This window comes from Sinohyriopsis cumingii, chromosome 6, assembly GCF_028554795.1.
Source record: "Sinohyriopsis cumingii isolate HCF-2022 chromosome 6, ASM2855479v2, whole genome shotgun sequence".
In the NCBI taxonomy this organism is placed as follows: Eukaryota; Metazoa; Mollusca; class Bivalvia; order Unionida; family Unionidae; genus Sinohyriopsis; species Sinohyriopsis cumingii.
This window is the reverse complement of record NC_142966.1, coordinates 46,418,766-46,438,181: the sequence shown is the minus strand read 5'-3', so window position 1 is coordinate 46,438,181 and position 19,416 is coordinate 46,418,766. Positions and strand designations below refer to the sequence as shown.

Below are 19,416 nucleotides of genomic sequence, written 5' to 3'. Positions count from 1 at the left end.
AGCAGTGTACTGTAACTCACGGGAGGGGTAGATGTTGGTCCACGTTGTTTCAAGACTAAAGCCAAACTACAAACCTCAAAACAGGGCATGAACACTGTATATTACATACTATATAATAAAATAATCATGTCAAAATTTTAATGAAGGAAGAGTAATTTTCATGCTATTTCACATATTTTTAACATGAAAAATATCACAAGAAAAGAGAAAATGTATGCTGGGTGTGCAGATAAATTGATCCATGACATATTTGGTTTTCAACCACATGCAGACAGGTGTTTGAGGGCCTAATAAGTTGTGTTCTATAAGCTTCTACCTATCTTCGTAGGTGAATTCAGAATTCATTGAATAGCAAACAGTCTGGGGTGTTGATTCTGGAATGACAATCGGTTTTAAAAATAAAATAAATGTGTATCTATAGTTTGCTTCTAATATTATATATATATATATATATATATATATATATATATATATATATATATATATATATATATATATATATATATATATATATATATATATATATATATATATTCACCAGTCACAATGCTAATAAGTTTTGTCGCCTAGATATAGATCGATCATATTGATCTACGGTATCCCTAGACTTCCAATGCATAGGGTAAGTCACGAGCAGAACACACATGAAGCTATGAAACATACGGCAAAAATCACGAAAATTGGTTTACACGAAATCACAGTTCAATAACTTAAAGGAATCATGAAAAAGTCAAACTTTGAGACTGTTGCCTGGAAATATGTTATGTCTGTTTCGGTCTTCTCAGAGCCTCTTGAACAAGAAACTAAAACCCAAGACTACAGTTAATAATTACAAAACTTTCATATGTTTCAAAACTAATATCCTCCTATTAGACATCACATTTTCCATGAAATAAGTGCACCTGAAGTATCATATCTAAGTATGTTTTTTCTTTTACCCTGAGTTTACGGTACATAGAATGTGGTTTGTATTTTGCTTTTTCTAACCCTGAGTTTGAGTTTCTAGCCTTAAGAGTGTAGAGTTTACGGGACAAAGAATGTGATTTGTTATTTATGTCAGCGATTAAAAGTTATATATAAAACTAGACTGAAGTTGGGTGTTAACATCGTCAACGTCGGCATTGTTGCACCAGAATGATAAATACTGATGTCATTTTCAAGCTTATATCCCTGACTCAGCATTTCTGTGCTTCAATAGGACTCTCTGCAATAGCATGCATGCACAACATGTATTGGTCCAGATGAAACTGAAACAAAATCACTTTGTGTCTCACATACCAGATCAGACTATGTAGCTATCTACAAACCACTACAACACACTTTATCACGTCTAATACCAACTGGCCAATAAACCTGAAATCTGTACTCGCTTATAAGTCGAGTAAAACTGCAAACAACAAAGATCCTTAACTACCCAACTTACGGCGCCTGCAGACCAGGGTATATGTTGTTTTTTTTACTGACTACTACTAACAAACTACACAGACCCAGATCTGCCGACGCAATATGCAACGGCAGATTTGCGTCTGTGCGGTTTGCAGTTAGAATTTGACTTATAAGCGGGTACATACGATATATTACAGGTAGACGACCATCAGTTACCTGGAGCTAAACAAGCTATATTACATATTGTCAAGGGGGTAGAGATTAGATAATCATGGCTTAAATGTTGGAGGAGTATTTATACTACTATATTGTTTTTCCATGGGGTTGTTTTCGTTCTATTTTTTTCTTTCTTCTTTTCTTCTTTTTTCTTTTTTTTTTAGCGAAGAGTGTCTGGTAAATGAGGTTCACCAAGATTATCATCGATTTCTTTTCTGTTTTTGTTTCTTCTTTATTTGTATTATGTCTGAAAAGTCACTTTTGTGACATAAGATCAAATTGTGTCATCATAAATATATGACAAGGATCTAGGTATATGGGTCAAGACGACACCTTTCAAGAATGACAACTACAAAATAGTTTAATCCAAATGTCGTTATCAATTTCGTGTGACATAATTAGGTCAGTCACGTGACTGAATAATGACGCAGGAAACACCTGCATACAAATGTACATGTCATTATTAAGCGAAATGCAGGGAATGGTAACTTTTATGAAAATAGAAGTATTCACTGTGATTTTCAAAAAGGGTAGATCAAACTTAAATATCTCATTATTGAATATCCTTATATTACTATGACCTTTACAAAATATTTTTGTTACGACTATACTCAAAAAAGAAGAAACAAGTTAAGAACAAAAATAGAGATCAAGCAGCGTCGCTGATGCTGCTTTTCATGTTGTAAAGTAGCCGTGCTGTACTGTTTTGTTAACAAAAATCATTACAATGAAGTAACACCATGTTTTACTTCCGGGGAGAGAGAGAGAGAGAGAGAGAGAGAGAGATATGATGCACTGATGTAAAGAATCCGTACGTCAATTTGATAAACAATTTCTATTCCATAAACTTTAATGGGAACATTTGCCTACATGTTGTCAGGTTTATTGCTGACATCCATCCATTAGTCGCTATTATTAAATTATATCATGACAAATATTTAGTATGGCAAGGAAGATAAATTCAACCTAAATATGGCGATTGCATAGACATATTCATAATAATGGGTTCTTCAATCGGCGATAATCAAATGCATCCCCCGTTATCTATTTATCTAGTTGATTGAAAGCGAGGCTTATCGTGTATGCCTCGTATATGTCGAGTCTGATCAGAATGTAGTCCCCATTTTTTAGGGTACTTTACTTCTCACCCTTCTATTGGTGATCCTTGGCTTCAGGGTCGGTGCAATTGTATTTTGCGCCCTAGGCGAACCTTCCACCTTGCCCCCATCCCCCTCCACCACATCACTTACTGTAAACTGTTCAGTTAATTAGTATTAATACACGTTCGGCTTGATAATGTATTAACTTCGTTATTTAGTGTACATACTGAATGATAATAAATGAATAACCTGACAGGGTGTATCGTTTTTGGCACCACACCCCCCCCCCCCCATTTTGTCGCCCTAGGCGGCCACCTAGTTCGCCTGTTGGGTTAAACCAGTCCCTCATGGCTTAGTTTTAGGCAATTATATTACTCATTCGAAGGAAATTGTTTGTTCCGAAGAATATGTGGATTATGGAGTGAATTAGTGATTTTCTATGCGGACTTTTGTTTGAACCGCACAGGCATAGATAAAACTTCGAAAGAGCCTTAAGTGAACCGCGTCACGTTACAATGTTGACCGTTCAGCCTCTCATAAAGCGGTGCATGACCTATGACAAGCATTTCACTGTACGTTTTGTCAAGGAAGATATCTTTGATAAATATGTTATTAGTTTGGATTTGGACACAAAAAATGTTCAGGGCTGTGAAGAAAATGTAGAGAATTATGTCAGAAAATAATTGTGCATGTATACAAAAGACACTGGTGGACTATTACAGCCAAACATCATATACTTGGCTCTGTTACTGGGTAATAATGATCCAGATTAGATTAATGATTCATGATACAGATTAGATTCATCATTCTTGATTTGAATTACATTCATGATTCTTGATCAAGATTAGATTCATGATTCTTGATTCAGATTAGATTCATGATTCTTGATCCAGATTAGATTCATGACTCAGATTTGATTCATGATTCTTGATCCAGATTAGATTCATGACTCAGATTAGATTTATGATTCTGGAGCCAGATTAGATTCATGACTCACGAGCCAGACTAGATTTATGATTCTGGATACAAAATTAGATTCATGATTCATGATACACATTAGAGAGAACGCCTTTAAAACTAAATGAAAAATCAAAATAATAAAATGCTCGGATGATAAATACATTCTTTACATTATATTCTTGATCCCGTTCCCGAGAACAAAATCTCGAGAAAGCGTGACGTACATCATCAAATGTAACGTTCATTAGTTGCTTGACATATCAGAAATGAGGAAATGGAAATATGGTTAAAGAAAAAGTAACGGTGTTTGCTGCGAAAGACTGAGCTTTTACATATTTTTTTAAAAAAAAGGAATAATATATATATATATATATATATATATATATATATATATATATATATATATATATATATATATATATATATATATATATATATTAACTGGTATGGGATAAGAAATGAATAAGAAAATAAAATTATCTGAAAGGAAATATGATTTCTTCAAGAAAACACGAGGAATACGTCGCCTATGTGACGCAATGTTTTGAGTGTACCCAGGAATGGACGCACTCATCCTCTTTAAAGACTTTCGTACAAAGTAATTAGATGCACATTAATTTGAATTAATTTTTGGGAAATATAAATAAGTAAACATCATATATCATATAATGACTTTCTGTGGGGTGGTTGGTGGGGTGAGTCTATAATCTTGGTATATACATGATAAGTTTGGCGAAAAGCACATTTATTTGAATTAAAGAAAAGAAAAACTGGCCCAGCGATAGTAGTGAAGGGGGATACTATAGGGTCTATGGGACTTATCATTAAAAACACCCTTGGGACAATATAGGGTCTATGTAAATTTAACATGGAGAAAAATCGTGGGACAATATAGGGTCTATGGGAATTAACATGGCCAAAAACCCTGGGACAATATAGGGTCTATGTATGTTTAACATGGCCAAAAAAACCCTTGGGACTGTATAGGGTCTATGTAAAATTGAAACAGGGAGGGTCTCTATTTTTAAAAAAATAAAAAACAAAATAAAAAAAGGGGTAGGCAATGGAAAGGCTATCTCTTTTCGAGAAATATGGCTGGCCCTGAAAAGGGCCTTTGGGTTTTTCTTCTTCTTCTTTTAACTTCTTAACTTCTTCCACCATCCTCTTATTTTGTCCATCATTCCTTTCTTCTTTTTCTTTTCTGTTTCCGGCAACCAGTCCGGGTGGCCCATGGCCCGGAACTTCTCTTGGATTTTCATCCAGTTTGTGTTCAGTTTTTCAAATTCATCCCTTTTTTTATTTTCTTCTTCTTTTCTTTCTTTATACCATCTCTCTTTAATCTTCTTGACTTCTACCTCCATCACTTTTCTCATCAACTCCTCTCCTTTCCTCAGTCTTTCCTGGCCTCTCTCCACATAAGAGCACTCTGTCCCATGTGACATTTTTTCAAGAAAGCACATGACTTTGCTTGCATTGTCAAGTGCTTCCTTTAGGCTTCCCACTCTGATATAGGTGGGATTTATCATACCTCTCAATCTTTTTTCCTCCTCTTCAATCATTCCTGCTATCACTTCTTTTGCTATGTTTAGACATTTAGCGTAGTCCAGGTACTCTGCTATCTTCCATTCTTTTTCCAGTCTCTCCACTACATAGATACCATCTATTATCCAGTTGTATATATGTACCAAATTGTTGAACAAGTCACTTGCAACCACCATCTTCGTTTTTATTATTCCGTAGAATGGTTCGAACGACGAACGTGGTGGGTTATTATAGTGAAAGCGCGGACGTGATGGAAAACATCCCCTAAAAAACATAAAATTCATCTTACCTACATCATGACCAAAAACAACATCGCGCGGACGTGAAGGAAAACATCCCCCACTTTTTCATTTCATATAATATAACCCCAACTATACTCTTCACATTTGCTAAGAAACAATTAAGAAACCCATAATCTACTATTCACACAAACATACCTGAGCTCTTATAAACACTAACACACCAACACATACCCTCACATTTTTTTAAAAAGAGTTAGTGTTTATTTTCACACTACTCTACCTACACATTGGCAAATCGATAGTTATTTCTTTTCTAGAGTATTGGATAGCCCTGAAAAGGGCTGTTTATTTTTTGAACTCCAGATGCAACTATCTAATGATTGCACTTTCCTGGCCTGGCGCCACATACGCATCTTCTTCCCCAGTCTCCTTTCACCTTTCTTCTGGGGAGCGAAGAGGGAGGATGATTCGCTTCATCACTCCAATCCTCTGTCTCGGGAATATTGAACGACATCCTCTCTTCTCTTTTCTTTTCCTCCTCTTCCCTCTGTCTTCTCTCCTCCTCTTCCTTCTTTATTCTTTCTTCTTCTATTATAGCCTCCGCAGCCAGTTCATTGACCAGGCGCCTTACATATTCCAGATGTATCTGGAGTTCAAGAAGTTTGCTTATTCTGCTACTATTCATTCTTGTGTTGATCAATCAACAAGGGTAGCTAGACTGCCCAGCGAGTTTCAATTTATAATGAAAGCGCGGACGTGATGGAAAACATTCCCCTAAAAAACATAAAATTGATCTTACCTAGATCATGACCAAAAAACAACAACAACAACGCGCGGACCTAAAAGAAACACTCACTCACTTTTTTATGCTACCCATCACTATTTTAAAGTTTTTTATAAATCACTTCAATAGACTATCCACATACGCGAAGCAATCCAATCTAACCCCAAATATACACCTCTAACAGCCAAAAAAAACCAAACATCATTTTTAATCTACTATCCATACCAACTTACGTTAGCACTTACAAACACAAACACACAAACACATACCCTCACATTTTTTAAAAAAAGAGTTAGTGTTTATATTCACACTACTCTACCTACACACATTGGCAAATTGATCGTTATTTCTTTTCTAGAGTATTGGGTAGCCCTGAAAAGGGCTGTTTTTTTTTGTTTGCTATGGCATTCTTTTTTTAGTTTCTAAGAATGCGATGTCCTCTGAGGATACACTTTCTGGCGATAGGTCTGCTTCTTCGGAAAGAGAAGAAGAACTCTTTGGTGTCGATACGACAATCGACAAAGCCTCTGTCAGGTTCAGGTTGCTGCTGCTGCTGCTGTTGATGTTGCTGCTGTCTCTGAAGTCTGTACTTCTCTGTCCATTCTTCTTTTTCCCTGTTCATTTCTTCTCTGAAGAGCTCTTCTATCAGGTCTTCAGTGATTTTTAACATTCTCACATTCTCTATTTCTTCTGGCTTCGGTATCAGACTGTGTCTGACCCTATGCAAATTCACGTAGGCTTCGTTGAGCTTAGCTAGTTTGGAACACATCTTCTTAGGAGGATGAGTCGACAATGGATGGTTAGACTGGGAACAACCCCGGTTCTTAAAGTCAAAGCGCGGACGTGAAGGAAAACATCCCTCACACGGTTTTCGAGCCGCAACGTTCATGAGAGGGATAGTAAGAAATGAAAGAGCATCAATTCAACATTCTTATAGCTAAACAAACCACAAAGGCATTTTTTTTTTCGAAACACAACATTTTTTATTCAAAAATCACTTAACACTAACCAACAACAACTCTAACATTTTTAACAATAATCCAACACTATAACATCAAACAATCTTTTTCAAAACACAAACCATTTTTTTCTTCCAATACAAACTACTTTAAACAGGGCTGACAACGTTGTGAATGAAATTGTGATTTCCACTGTTGGAAATCATTAGGCCATTGATGGACACTACGTTTCCTAGCTTGAGACAAAAGATAAGCATAATGGTCACAAAACCATCGATCTACTTTCACATCGTTTCTAGCAGAAGAACGAGGATCAAAATGAGTCACTAAATGTTCTAAGGAATAGCCCAGGCTGCGATGATGCAGAAAATACACACAGTACTGTCCACACACCAAGGAATCTGTGCCTTGTAATTTCACATTATTGAATCGGGTGGTTTGAGCATTTCTTCTCATAAAGTTGATGATATCGTCTTCCAAAGGGGGCAATCCGTACGAATCGAAATATTCCACACATCCTTCTTGAGGAAAGTAGACGGCTACCCAGTGGGTTCCTAGGAGATGACTGTCGTCCGTGTTGATCACGTAAGCTTGATGGTCTTTAGGTTTGCGATGAGGGAGTTCATCTTTAGCACAGACAACAGGATTCCAAGAAGCCGTATACGAACTGTGGTTCAAAAGGTAATAAAGTTCCCAGGTATCCATTGATTTGTGTGTGTTTTTTTCTTCTTCACAGGTAATAATAAGTCGTCAATTCGATCCTGACTTTTTGCTTGAAAATGTCTGACGAATAAACGGTTATTCGTTCTGTTTCCTCACTCTGATTCAGGAGAGCTTCGATACGATGGATCTCTTGAGTGGTTAATGGTGGACAAGAATGTTCACGCAAGTCTTTATACCACTGGTGCAACACGTCTTTGTTTGAGATGAGACTCCAAGCTTCGTCCAGATACTCGTCCAATTTTTCTTCTTGACTCAACATCAGGCATTTATCGTGTTGAATTTGACTGGGATGATCGTTTTGACATCCATAGCAATTTTTCTTGATCAATTCCGTCATTTTGTCGACCAAGTGTTTGGCAAAACAGGAGACTAAATGGGCTTCTTGTTCTCGCCATCTTGACTTCATCATGATCACTTCTTCTTTTGCCACAGTTTCCACACATTCTATCTCCAAAGTTTCTCCACTTTGTAAAGAGGGATAACAGTCTTCCATGGCTTCTAGTAATCTAGAATGACTTCTCTCAAACTGTTGATTTCTATGGTATTATCGAATTCTGCATACAGGATGACGTTCACCGTGTCTGGTAGAGCACTCGCAAACTGAAGTTCCACACGAATCTGACCAGATTTTATAGGGTGGAAATGTCCCTCGTCGCTGCCCTGGTCAGGAGTGAAATCAAAAGCCCACAAAGCATAGCCTCCGTCATAATCGTCGTACGTAATGCCGTGACTGGTGTTGGTTCCTAACTGTCCGGTGGCTTCGTACAGGGACAAGTACGATCTCAAGTAATTCGACTTAGTCCTATCGGCGGTAAAGACAGGTTCGAAAGGTCGGGTACACAAGGTATTGCCGTCGCGACTGACTTCAATCTTGGACACTTTGTAATGTTGAAACTCAAAAGGATTTTCGTTATAGACACCATTGAAAGCTGAATTCTTGACGATACCAACAATCAAACGTTTGGGTAACTGTCCTTGGAACAGATGATCTTCGATCTTGGATCGGAGTCCAGAGGCAATGGTGAACGTTTTCACTTCCACGCGTCGTATGGGATACTTGGCGGTTGTTCTGCTCAATGTCTGACTGATGTCGTTACCTACTTTAGGTAACACTTCCACACGACGCACGTAGAGTCTGGCTTCTTGGATGAAGGTTTTGTAAGTGGCATCACCAGCAGCCATCAAATGGAAAGCAGCACTACTGCGATTCAGTCTCAAGCGGATATCCACCCCGTTCAACAAATACTTTTCTTGCAACCACATGTCCAAATGCAAGCGATCCATCAGTTCTAAACTACGACTTAGATGAATTTTCTTTCGTCGTTCTACAAATCCCGTTTGATTTGAAGCATCCCCAGCAAGTACAACGCCGTTGAACTTAGTCGCTTGGTCAGGTTTCCATACCACGCAAGCATCTAGATGACTGTCCTTGGCGTTTTTTCCATACGTCAAGAGATTTTCCAGGTACGCTCGATAAGGGTAAGTATCCATGCTGCTGCTGACCAGTTTGTTATTCAAGTACAAGTCCACTTCGCTAAACAAGGAATGCATGAAATTGTTGACGGGAGCTACTACATCATCATTGTCTATGGCTTCGTTGTTCGCTTCGGTTACTTTGACTTTCAAGTACAGGTAACTGCTATTCAGATCGATGTAATCTTCGGGCTGTCCTTTGATTTCAAACTCGATGGGAGCGGAATCCGTCAAAGAGGAGATGGGATTAAATTCCACCCACTGGGATTCTTGCATGGTCATCATGGTGGGGGGCATGGCAAACAGATCCAGTTCCGTCTTGGAACAAGCGCAAGACTCTCGGTGCATCATTTTTTTCTCTTTCTCAATAATCGAAAACGTCTAAGTCTCGAACGGTTCTTCTTTTCTTGGCCTTTCTCGCTTGAAGTCTGGTGAAAGGATGTTTTCTTCGTCGTCTCTTTCTGCCTTGTCCTTGCTGAATGCCAGACTCGGTAGCGTGCAGGGCATTTATAGGTGTGTCTCGTCGGCCCAAAATGTCTTTTCCCGTTTGCAGCAAGATATTTTTGCCAGCCCTCATGAAGGCTTCTTTAGGGTTTTGTTTGTCGATGATGACATTTTGGAGAAATTCTTTGCCTTGCGTCAGTGCCGCATCTTTCAAGGCGTGCAATCCGCGTGTCACCATCGGTTTCAACACCGGAGCCACTGAACGAAAGGCCGATTTTAACATGTCTCCTAAACCGTGTCCTCGCTGTCGTGCAACCCCTCGGTACACTGGATACATGACTTACTTACGAGTCGTGAGAGAACCGTTTTCGAAAATGGAGTTTCACCGTGACTTTTCCTTTGGTGAATGGAATATTTTGTCCCAAATCTCCTTTTATAGTAATGTTGACCGTGTCCAAATATGACTTGCTGACCGGCAAATAGTGAGGATGGACAAATTCGCGGTGGACGTGGTAAGTGTTTCCACCTTCCTCGTCAGCGTTCGTGGCAGAATCTACTTTGAAAGGAATGACACGCAGTAACGGCACGGAGGTGTGTCTCACCACGTTGTATTCCACCACATCGGAATACACAAACATCAAATTCAGTCCTTGGTTCAGTTCTACCGGGGTACGAAAATACTTGACAAAAGTATCGTTGTCGTGAATGACGGCTTTTTCTTTTAGTGTTTGTTCTGTTTTCTTCCTCATCTTTATGTCACCACCCAATATGTCAAACAATTCATCATCAATAAAATTGAAACCCATGATTTTTTCCCCCTCAGGAAATTTTATCAGGAAGCGACGAGCTGTTTTGTGGTATTCCATGGTGACAGGTTTGGTCTTGACATTCTTAAAAGCTTCCCCAAACACGCCATTAAACTTGGTGACTATGGTGTTGACCAAATGTTGACCACTAAAATAATAGCCTGAGGGAATGGACAACTCATAGTCGGTCCAATTTGGATTGACTTTGTTTTGTTTTTTATTTGGATATTTGCTATTGTCATTCATCCACTTTTTCAATGGTTCGTCATAAACTTCCACCACAAATTTATTTTGATTGGCAACGACATTGAGGACTTGGGTCGGGTGAATCATTTCTACTAAAGCCACTTCCCAATGGGCTTCGTGATCTAAGGGGATGGCCTGAGGTAATTTGGCCGTGTAACAGCACAACGTGTTATTGGGAAACACCTCCATGGAACTGTCACTGGGTAAAGTTAAGTAAAACTGGTTTTGGTGACTCATAATTCCAGAGTTCTGTGGCTGTCCGAGGGGTTAGTGGATGTCAGAGGCGTGTCTCCGCCCAAAATGGGGTTCTGGTTGTGGTTGATGTTGTTGTTGGAGTGGTGACTGGCACTGGTACTGGACACAACGTTCCCGTTCGAGGAGAATTTCAGGGAGGGATTGGGAAGCAGGTAACCGATGCAACTGCTCAATAAAATGGTCCACAATTGTTTGTCTCCTTGTTGCAAACTCAGATTGGCGATGGCTGCCCCGATGACACAATACACCACGAAGATTTGGCAGAAAAAGACGATTTGCGTTTTAGGCACACGTTCTCCACACCACACCCACAAGGGCTGTTTTTGTAAATCTTGCACAGAAGAACTAGGTGAAGAAGGAGTGGTCGACGTAGCTGCGTCTGCTGAGTGAAAGGGCATGATGGTCACTTCTTCTTTTTATAGTCGATGACTTGCGAAGCGTCGAACCAAGAATCGAAACTGGGTGGATATCCTTTCCAACGTACTTTGACTTCTTTGACACGTCGTTTGCCCACTTTACGGGTTCTGCGTTCGAGAATGCTTTCGATGTCGTACACGTCGTCTTCTTTTTTGGTGACACGTTGTAACTCGGGCAAATAAAACGATCCTTTGAGTACTTCTCCGTTCATGTCTTCCAATTTATAGACGGCAGGATGACGGCCATGCACTCGTCCAGTGACGCGAAACAATTCGGTCGTCCAGTTAGGTAAGTAACCTTTGTCGAAAGTGCGTTTGGTTTTGCCAATGCGCACCCAATCTCCTACGGTCAACTCTCCACTTTTCTTGGGGACAGCCCTCGTCGGGGACGTACCGAACAGGCGCTCGAACACCAGCACTTCGTTGTCGGGAGTCACGTCTTGCGGGGCACGTCCGATGCTTCGATGGTAAGATTGGTTGTACGCTTGCACCAGGTGCGGTAAGATGTCGATGTACTTCAGAGTGTGGTGATGCGTAAAATATTTCCACATGCGTTCTTTCAAAGTGCGTTGAAAACGTTCCACGATGCTGGCTTTGGTTTCGGGATTCTCGGTGGTAAAAAAATGAATGTCACGTTTCTTTAATTCTTTTTGGAAAGCTTGGTTCAGAAATTCGGTGCCTTTGTCCGTTTGCCATCGAAGAGGGCGACGACCGCTTTGTTTCAACACCCGTTGCAGGGCTCGCACTAACTCGCTGCTGGATTTGGAAGTCAAGGGCACGACCCAGGTAAATTTGGAAAAGACGTCGATGACACAAAACAAAGATTTGTAGCCACGATTGTAGCTGGCCAAATGAGAGACATCGGCTAAATCGGCTAAATCGGCTTGCCATTGATGATCGATGCCTTCCACTCGGGTGCGACTTTTGGCAAACTTGCGTCGAATGGGTTGGTGTAAAGTGTAGGTAGCTTGTTCTTGTAACCATCGTTGCACTTGAGGTAAACGGAGACTTTTCAGTCGCGTTTTGGCAGCACGATACAATTTTTGAACTCCTGCGTAACCTGCAGGATGCGAGGGATCGTAGTAAATGCTGGCTAAGACTTTTTCCATTTTTTATTTTTTGTGTTGGTGTGTTAATAAGTGACCCACTCTTCGGTGATGCTACTTTGGGTGGGTCGAAAGGGTGGTTTGGAAACGGATTTACGTGTCCGATGGGCTACGGGAGTAGAAGTCGAAGGTAGTGGTGGTGGTGGAGGTGGCAATGGAATGGCTTTGGTTTTCTTTTCGCTTCTGGTTTCCCTTCTTTCTTTATCACTTCTGTCGAAGGAGGCGTGGACATCATCTTTTTAACCCAAGCTTTCATTTCTTCTCGTTGGGGTGTGGGGGACGGGGTCAATAAGGATGCTGCAATCTTACTCGAAATGGGAGCTGCTGACGGTGTTTGAAACACTTCGCGCGTCTCTTCTTCCTCAGGTCTTTGTGGGGTAGCATCTCTGGTGACCGTTGGGGATGGTATTGGTGGTGGTAATGATGATGATGGTGCTGGACTTTTCATCAAGGTCTTAAAATCTTTCAGAGTGGGTAAAGCTGGGACATCTCGCTCAAATTGGGATTGGGAGGTAAATGCGGGGTGCGTTGTTCTTGCCACCGATGGTATTCCATCCATCGTTTGTAAGGCACTAAAGCTAGTTTTCGTCCTTCCATGGGGTTGTCAGGGGTGAATTCTGAGATCTTGGGACTTCCGAGGGCCTTTTTATCTTGCTCCCACCAGTCCTCCCAACATGGTTCCCAAGACTCCTTTCAGTATGGGACCTAACAAGAGAGGTAAAATGCCTCCACGTTGGACCAACATCTTTTTTTGACGAATGGGAATTTTCTTTTGAACCATTTGGCGAAGAACGTGACGATGTTTGCCTAAGCATTGTTTCTGGTGTTTGGATAAAGGGATCGTGCCTTTCAAAACGTTCAAACAACATTCGCACACTGTATCGATGACCTCTTTGGAGGCCGTTTGAATGAGTTTTTTTCGTAGGGGTGGAGAAGCTTTGGACAGGACAGATAACATGTCCCCATGTTTGGCTAAACGTGGTGGTAGTCCTTTTCTTTTCTTTCCTTGGGGTTTTCTGGAGGGTGACATCTTTGCTTGTGGGTTCCGGGACATTCACCAAACAGACACTAACGTCGATGACTTAACACACACCCTTTTATCTTTTTTTTTGGGACTATCGCTTTGTCATAAAGGTGACAATGTTTTTCCCAAAATCGCCAAGGAATCCTCCCCTTTGTTGACGCCTCTTTTTCTTGGAACGACTGTGTCTTTTCTTAGGGTAACGTCGATGCTTGGCTAAGCGCTTTGTCGGATGACGCGTCGGCCTTTGTCTCTTTCTTTTGTGGCTTCTTGGAGGTGACATCTTTTACAAGTTCACTGATACCCCGACTTGTTCACAGGTCTTTTTATACTGGAACGCGTCGCCACTGATTGACTTTACGTCGTATCAGTTTGAGGACAGGCATGACACGTCGTGCAGGGGTACGCAACGGACTAAATCGAGCCAGTTCTTGCTTGGACAAATCCAGTAAACTTTGTAACATGCCCGATCTTTCATGGACTTTGATTTTGGGAGAAGGTACTTTGTGAGCAGCAGCCACTGCCGCTAAATTGAAGGGTCCTGCCACTGGGGAAGTTCTTTTGGGGGTCATCAACGGAGAAGTTCTTGGTGTGATCAACGTCTCCAAGTACTCTTCAGTTCCTGGTGACATCAACGGAGAAGTGGACAAACGTGAGGCTGCCGGAGACGCAGTCACTGCCGTGGCAGGTCGTGGTTTGCGAGTGTAAGGTTGCGTCCTGGCCGAGGTGCCTCTCTTGCGACTAGTTTTCTTCTTCTGTGGACTTTTCTTTTTCTGGGGACTTTTTCTCTGTTTCTTTTTCTGGGGGCTTCTTTTCTTTTTCCGGGCTGGTGTCTGGTAAGAGGAGGGTCCTGCCACTGGAGAAGTTATTCTTCTTGGGGACCTGGTCTTTTTCTTTTTCTTCTTGGGGCTTCGTTGGACTTTTGTCTTGGGGATAACTTTGGGGGCATTAGGATCCCATCTTAACAGTGAGCGAATGATGACCCCTCCTAAAGTACCGCTCCCTCCAGGTTTTAAAATGATTTGTTTTTTGGTTTGAGTGTCGATGCGGGGATCGGCCAGTTGGACCAAAGCGACTTTGTTTCGATCGAAAAAGCGTTGGGTTTGATGAGGAATCTGAATGATTCCTTGGAGTATTTGACGTGCCGTCACCGTGAACCATCGTAAGACTTCTTTGAGACTAGCTTCTAAGACACGAGCTCGTGTTTGTGGATCTTTTTCTCGACTGATGCCATACAAGGCACGAATCAATTTGACGGGAAGATGCGACTGAAGGGACGTCATGTTCACACTGTGTGAGACAGACGATAAAGGGTCTGAGGTTTTTACAGATTTTTTTATGGGGAGTGAAATGAAGTCGAGGACGGAGACGTGTATAGGACAGGCCCTCCGTCTTGGTACCAGTGGTGAAACAAGTGGGTACGAAATCGCAAATCCTCGGGGGTCGTAGGTTTCAAATCGACGAGTAAATAGGCGTGTGGCGTTTGAGTGGCATCGTCGTACGCCTGAGTCAGCCAAGGCGTTCCTAACTGTTTGGCTAAGACTTGCACTTGCGATTTATCTCGAGGGCTTTTAAACAAGACCACGTAATGCGCATTGAGACTGATGGTGCGATGGTCTTTACTTTGTTGAAACAAATTTTGGGTGATGTAAACGACACTGGCATTACGGTGATGCCCTTTGCGCGTAAACCACAATTTAATTTCTTCTTCGTCTTCTCCTAACATGTCGTCGAAAATGACCAAATGGGTTAGACGGGAGTCAGAGACGATGCCGTCGTCTTCTTTAGGAATGCCTTCCACAAACACGATGGAATCGCCTTGACTTTCTCTCAAGAGGCTGTACGCCGATTGCCACTCTTTGTAACACCACACGATCCGTTGAGGGGGTCGATCGATCAAATGATGTTTATGTTCGATCAAACGTTTGACGAATTCGGTTTTGCCTGAACTGCTAGGTCCAGCAATGAGCATGTTAAAGGGATGGCGAAGATACAAAGCCTCCCAACTGGCACGATCTAAGTGTTCGTCGATGACTTTGACAGTAGAGGAAGAGGGAGCAGAGACAGCAGAGGTAGCCATGGTGTGAGAAATGTCACTTGTGACACGAAAAAACAAACAAGACAAGAGTTAATATACTTTTTTCAGAACACGTTTATTGAATGTTTTTTTTTTTTTAAACATGAATACGAAAGACAAAAGTACATAAAAGCCAAAGGCTTAAGTACAAGGATAAAAGGCACATGATAACGATGAACGTGGAATAAACACAAGTGTCTGTACAACATGTTTTGGGTAATGTTCTAACCAGTTCAACAGGGGGTAAGGTCACACAAGTGTCCTCCCGAAAGGGTCTTTCAGGTCTGTCCACGACAGTCCTGTCCTGGGTGACGGGTTCTTCTGGCACCGTCACTAACACGGGTTGAAAAGTAACTTTTTTCCTTGAACAACTCTCGTGCATACTGGGCCACTTCTTGGGTCCAAGCCTCAAAACCCCATTCTTTCCAGGCACGGACATCTGTCCAATGGGGATGTAAGTCACAAGCTACACACACATCGTCATACACGTCTTGGGTAGCTAAAAGTTGACGAATCTTTTTTTCCTGTTGAGGTTGAGAAGTATCCAGATGAAAACGCAAGGCTTTGAGCAAAAGGAGTTTTTCGTGACCATTTAAGGCCATTGAGGTGGTAAGTACTGATCGTAAAGAGTCCACAAAGAATCGGCTGGTAAACGAAATCCCAAAAAACAAGTCACTAAGACACACACCACTTGTCGTCCCAAATTGAATGGATACAGTTCTTGTAATAATTGATGGTAATGATCCACGGTTTGAATATAGTCATTGAGTTCCTTCCACGGAATCTGTTGAATGACATGTGACATAAACCGTGGCATGGCAGCCTGTTTTTATATTTTCTTTTTTTCGGATGCAATACACGTACTTTCTAGCCAGAGATCTTCGTTCTCCAGTAGGGAATCTAAATCTTGCATACTGTAACCGAAACGTCAGTGTTCGTTTAGAAGTTTCCTCTTCCGCTAAGTAGATTCCACGTAACAAATGTTGGTAATCCTTTAACTTGTCTTCCTCAATGCGTTGCACTAGGTGAATCTCGAAGTAACCATAATTATGAACATGTCGATCATTAGCGACCTCAAAGTTTTGAACAATGTCTGACCATTGAAAGAATTTCTGACGAATCAGTTCTCTTATACCATTCAGGTACCAGTGGTTAAAGATCTGGTGACGTAACGGATGCAATTGTTCTTTACGTTTGACTTGTATTTTGACCAGCTCTCGGTAAATGCATTCTCTCAATTCCACAGGCAAGGCACGAATGTTCTCTAGCAAAGTATCCATGAGGTCATACTAAATCCTCTTTGGTCTGACACAAGAAATGTACTGTTTGCACAAACATGGTTTTAATTCATTGTCGAATCTAAATCGTTTCACCACTAATCTACACATTACAATTCGTTCAGAAGTTTCCTCTTTCACCAAGTTGACATTGCGTGAAAGATGTTGGTAATTCGTTAACTCTTCCTCTGGAATTCGATGCAGTACGTTTACAATGTAGTAGATAGAATCGTCAATACCAAACCATTCCTTTTTATAACCAGGAGGTCGTTGATCAATGTCTGTCCAATGGAACAGTTTCAACTCAATCAGTCCTTGTATAGCATTCAGGTACCAGTGGTTCAAACACCGGTGACGTAACGGATGCAATTGTTCTTTACGTTTCACTTGTATTTTGTCCAGCTCTCGGTAAATCCTTTCTCTCAACTCCACAGGCAAAGCACGAATGTTCTCTTGTAAAGTATTCATGAATAGGTCAGTCCGTACAATTCACAAAAGTAATCCACATAGTGAGTAATTTCTGACCACTGCCATTCAGGGTAACGTCCAAGAATGTCACTGAACTCTTTTGATGTAAACGGTCTAAAGCGATACAATAGGAGGAATGCACCCTTGACCCAAAGAAATCTAACACACTGGTTGACTTTTTTCACTTTCCTCTTATGAATTTCTCGACACAAAAGTTCTACAGTGACCCATTGAGATTTCACTCTGGCAAACCCCTGCCAAACTTCTTTGTAAATCTTCTCTTGCAGTTCTTTAGGTAATGATTCAATATCGTTTTTGAAATGAAGTTTAAATACTGGTCTCGGTGATGTCCAACATTTGACTCCTAACCAATCTGGTTTCTTCTTCGTCAACGACATGGTAAGTTACTTCAATGTCTCGGTCCCACTAAGGGTAAGTAATGACAATTCGGTGACCATCGAGCATGTTCAACGTAGGCCGAATCTTGCGGTTCCCAGTGGTGAAGTGACACACCGCAACTGAAGCACTTGACTTTATCTCCTTCGCCCAAGTAGAAAAATCCGGCTCTGGCTAATTCTTCAGGGGTCGGTCCTCCCAGATACTTAGGCCATTTTCCTTTGAACGATTGAAGACGATTTTCAAAGTCGCAGTATTCCGACAAACGCACAGGAAATGAATATTCGTCTTTCACAGGTTCGTTTCGATCAGGGTTGAGTGACATGGGTAGGAGTTTGCTCAGGGCTGGATGACATCCGTAGGGGGGTAGACGTGAAGGTGAACATTCCCCTTTAAAACTAAACCCAGTAAAATGTCCAAGAGGACGAGCAGCATCGCTTTCGCATCCCACAGGTTTGACACGCACAGCATCCCTTTCCATGATAGGGGTAGGGGCACTAAAGTTCCCATGATGCTTTACGGCATCGCTCAGGTCACAAGGTACAGCATCGTATCCATCGCAAGGCTCACAATCGCACTCGTCTGCAAACTCCGTTACGCAATTACAATGGTAACCACATGGACAATCGCAGTTTCCTTCCGGACATTTTCCGTCGCAATGTCTGGGTCTTATCCATCCAATATTAGTCACACTAGAGGAAGATACAACTTTTTTACAATTCCCAAACTGGAACGATGTCTCTTTCAAAGTATTCATCTTGTTCGCTCGGTCTTGGTAGTCACAATGAACTATCGATCTTACCTAGGGTTCCTTTTTTATATACAGACCAATACCGACGTGACCGTACGGTAAGGTGAAATGATTGGGAAGTCGAACTCGCTTCTGGTATACAATTTGATAGATTTTTTCCAAGGGTTGACTGACGATGTGGTGAGTGGGTAAACGTACAATTTTGTTAGGTTGGTAGGTGGTCACTTTAAAGTTTCCATCCTCTCCCGATTGCAAGGCTTCTTTCAATACCCCAAAGTTGACCACTCGACCGGTACGATAATTCAGAGTCAGTCCTTTCACTTTGCACGTCGTGTGCACTTCTCCTTGTTTGTCACGGTATTCGTAGCCGTAATTTTTGGGACCGCCTCTGACGAAACTTAGAATCTTGTCGTCGGGATGCTCGTCTGTCCAGGCTCCTAAACGGTCTCCTTCGATGTTAGGGTGATGTTGAATCGGGTGATGGATGTAAATGCAACTGTCCGTGTCAAAGTACAGGACGCGTTCTTCTAACAGTTCTAAAGCTTCGTACAATTTTAAGCGAGCATGGGCTGTCACGTAAGCCGCAATGATGACATTTCCAAAAGGGTCTTCTTGTACAAAGTCCAGATCTTCTTCGTAATTGACCAAGATCAAATTCTCTCGAACGACGTCCACGTGTTTGATGTATTTGGTTTTGTCGTGAATCATCTGGAAGTAGCGGGAAGGTTCTGTCAAATATTCCGTCTTGGGTAAACACGGTCGTTGTGC

At 41.3% G+C, this 19,416-nt stretch overlaps 1 protein-coding gene across 1 annotated transcript in view; it reads right to left on the bottom strand.

Annotated features, from left to right (window-relative positions):
* LOC149796860 (uncharacterized) overlaps positions 1 to 19,416 on the bottom strand; it is a 41,934-nt gene that overhangs the window by 7,437 nt on the left and 15,081 nt on the right. The gene's annotated exons all lie outside the window — the stretch shown is intronic.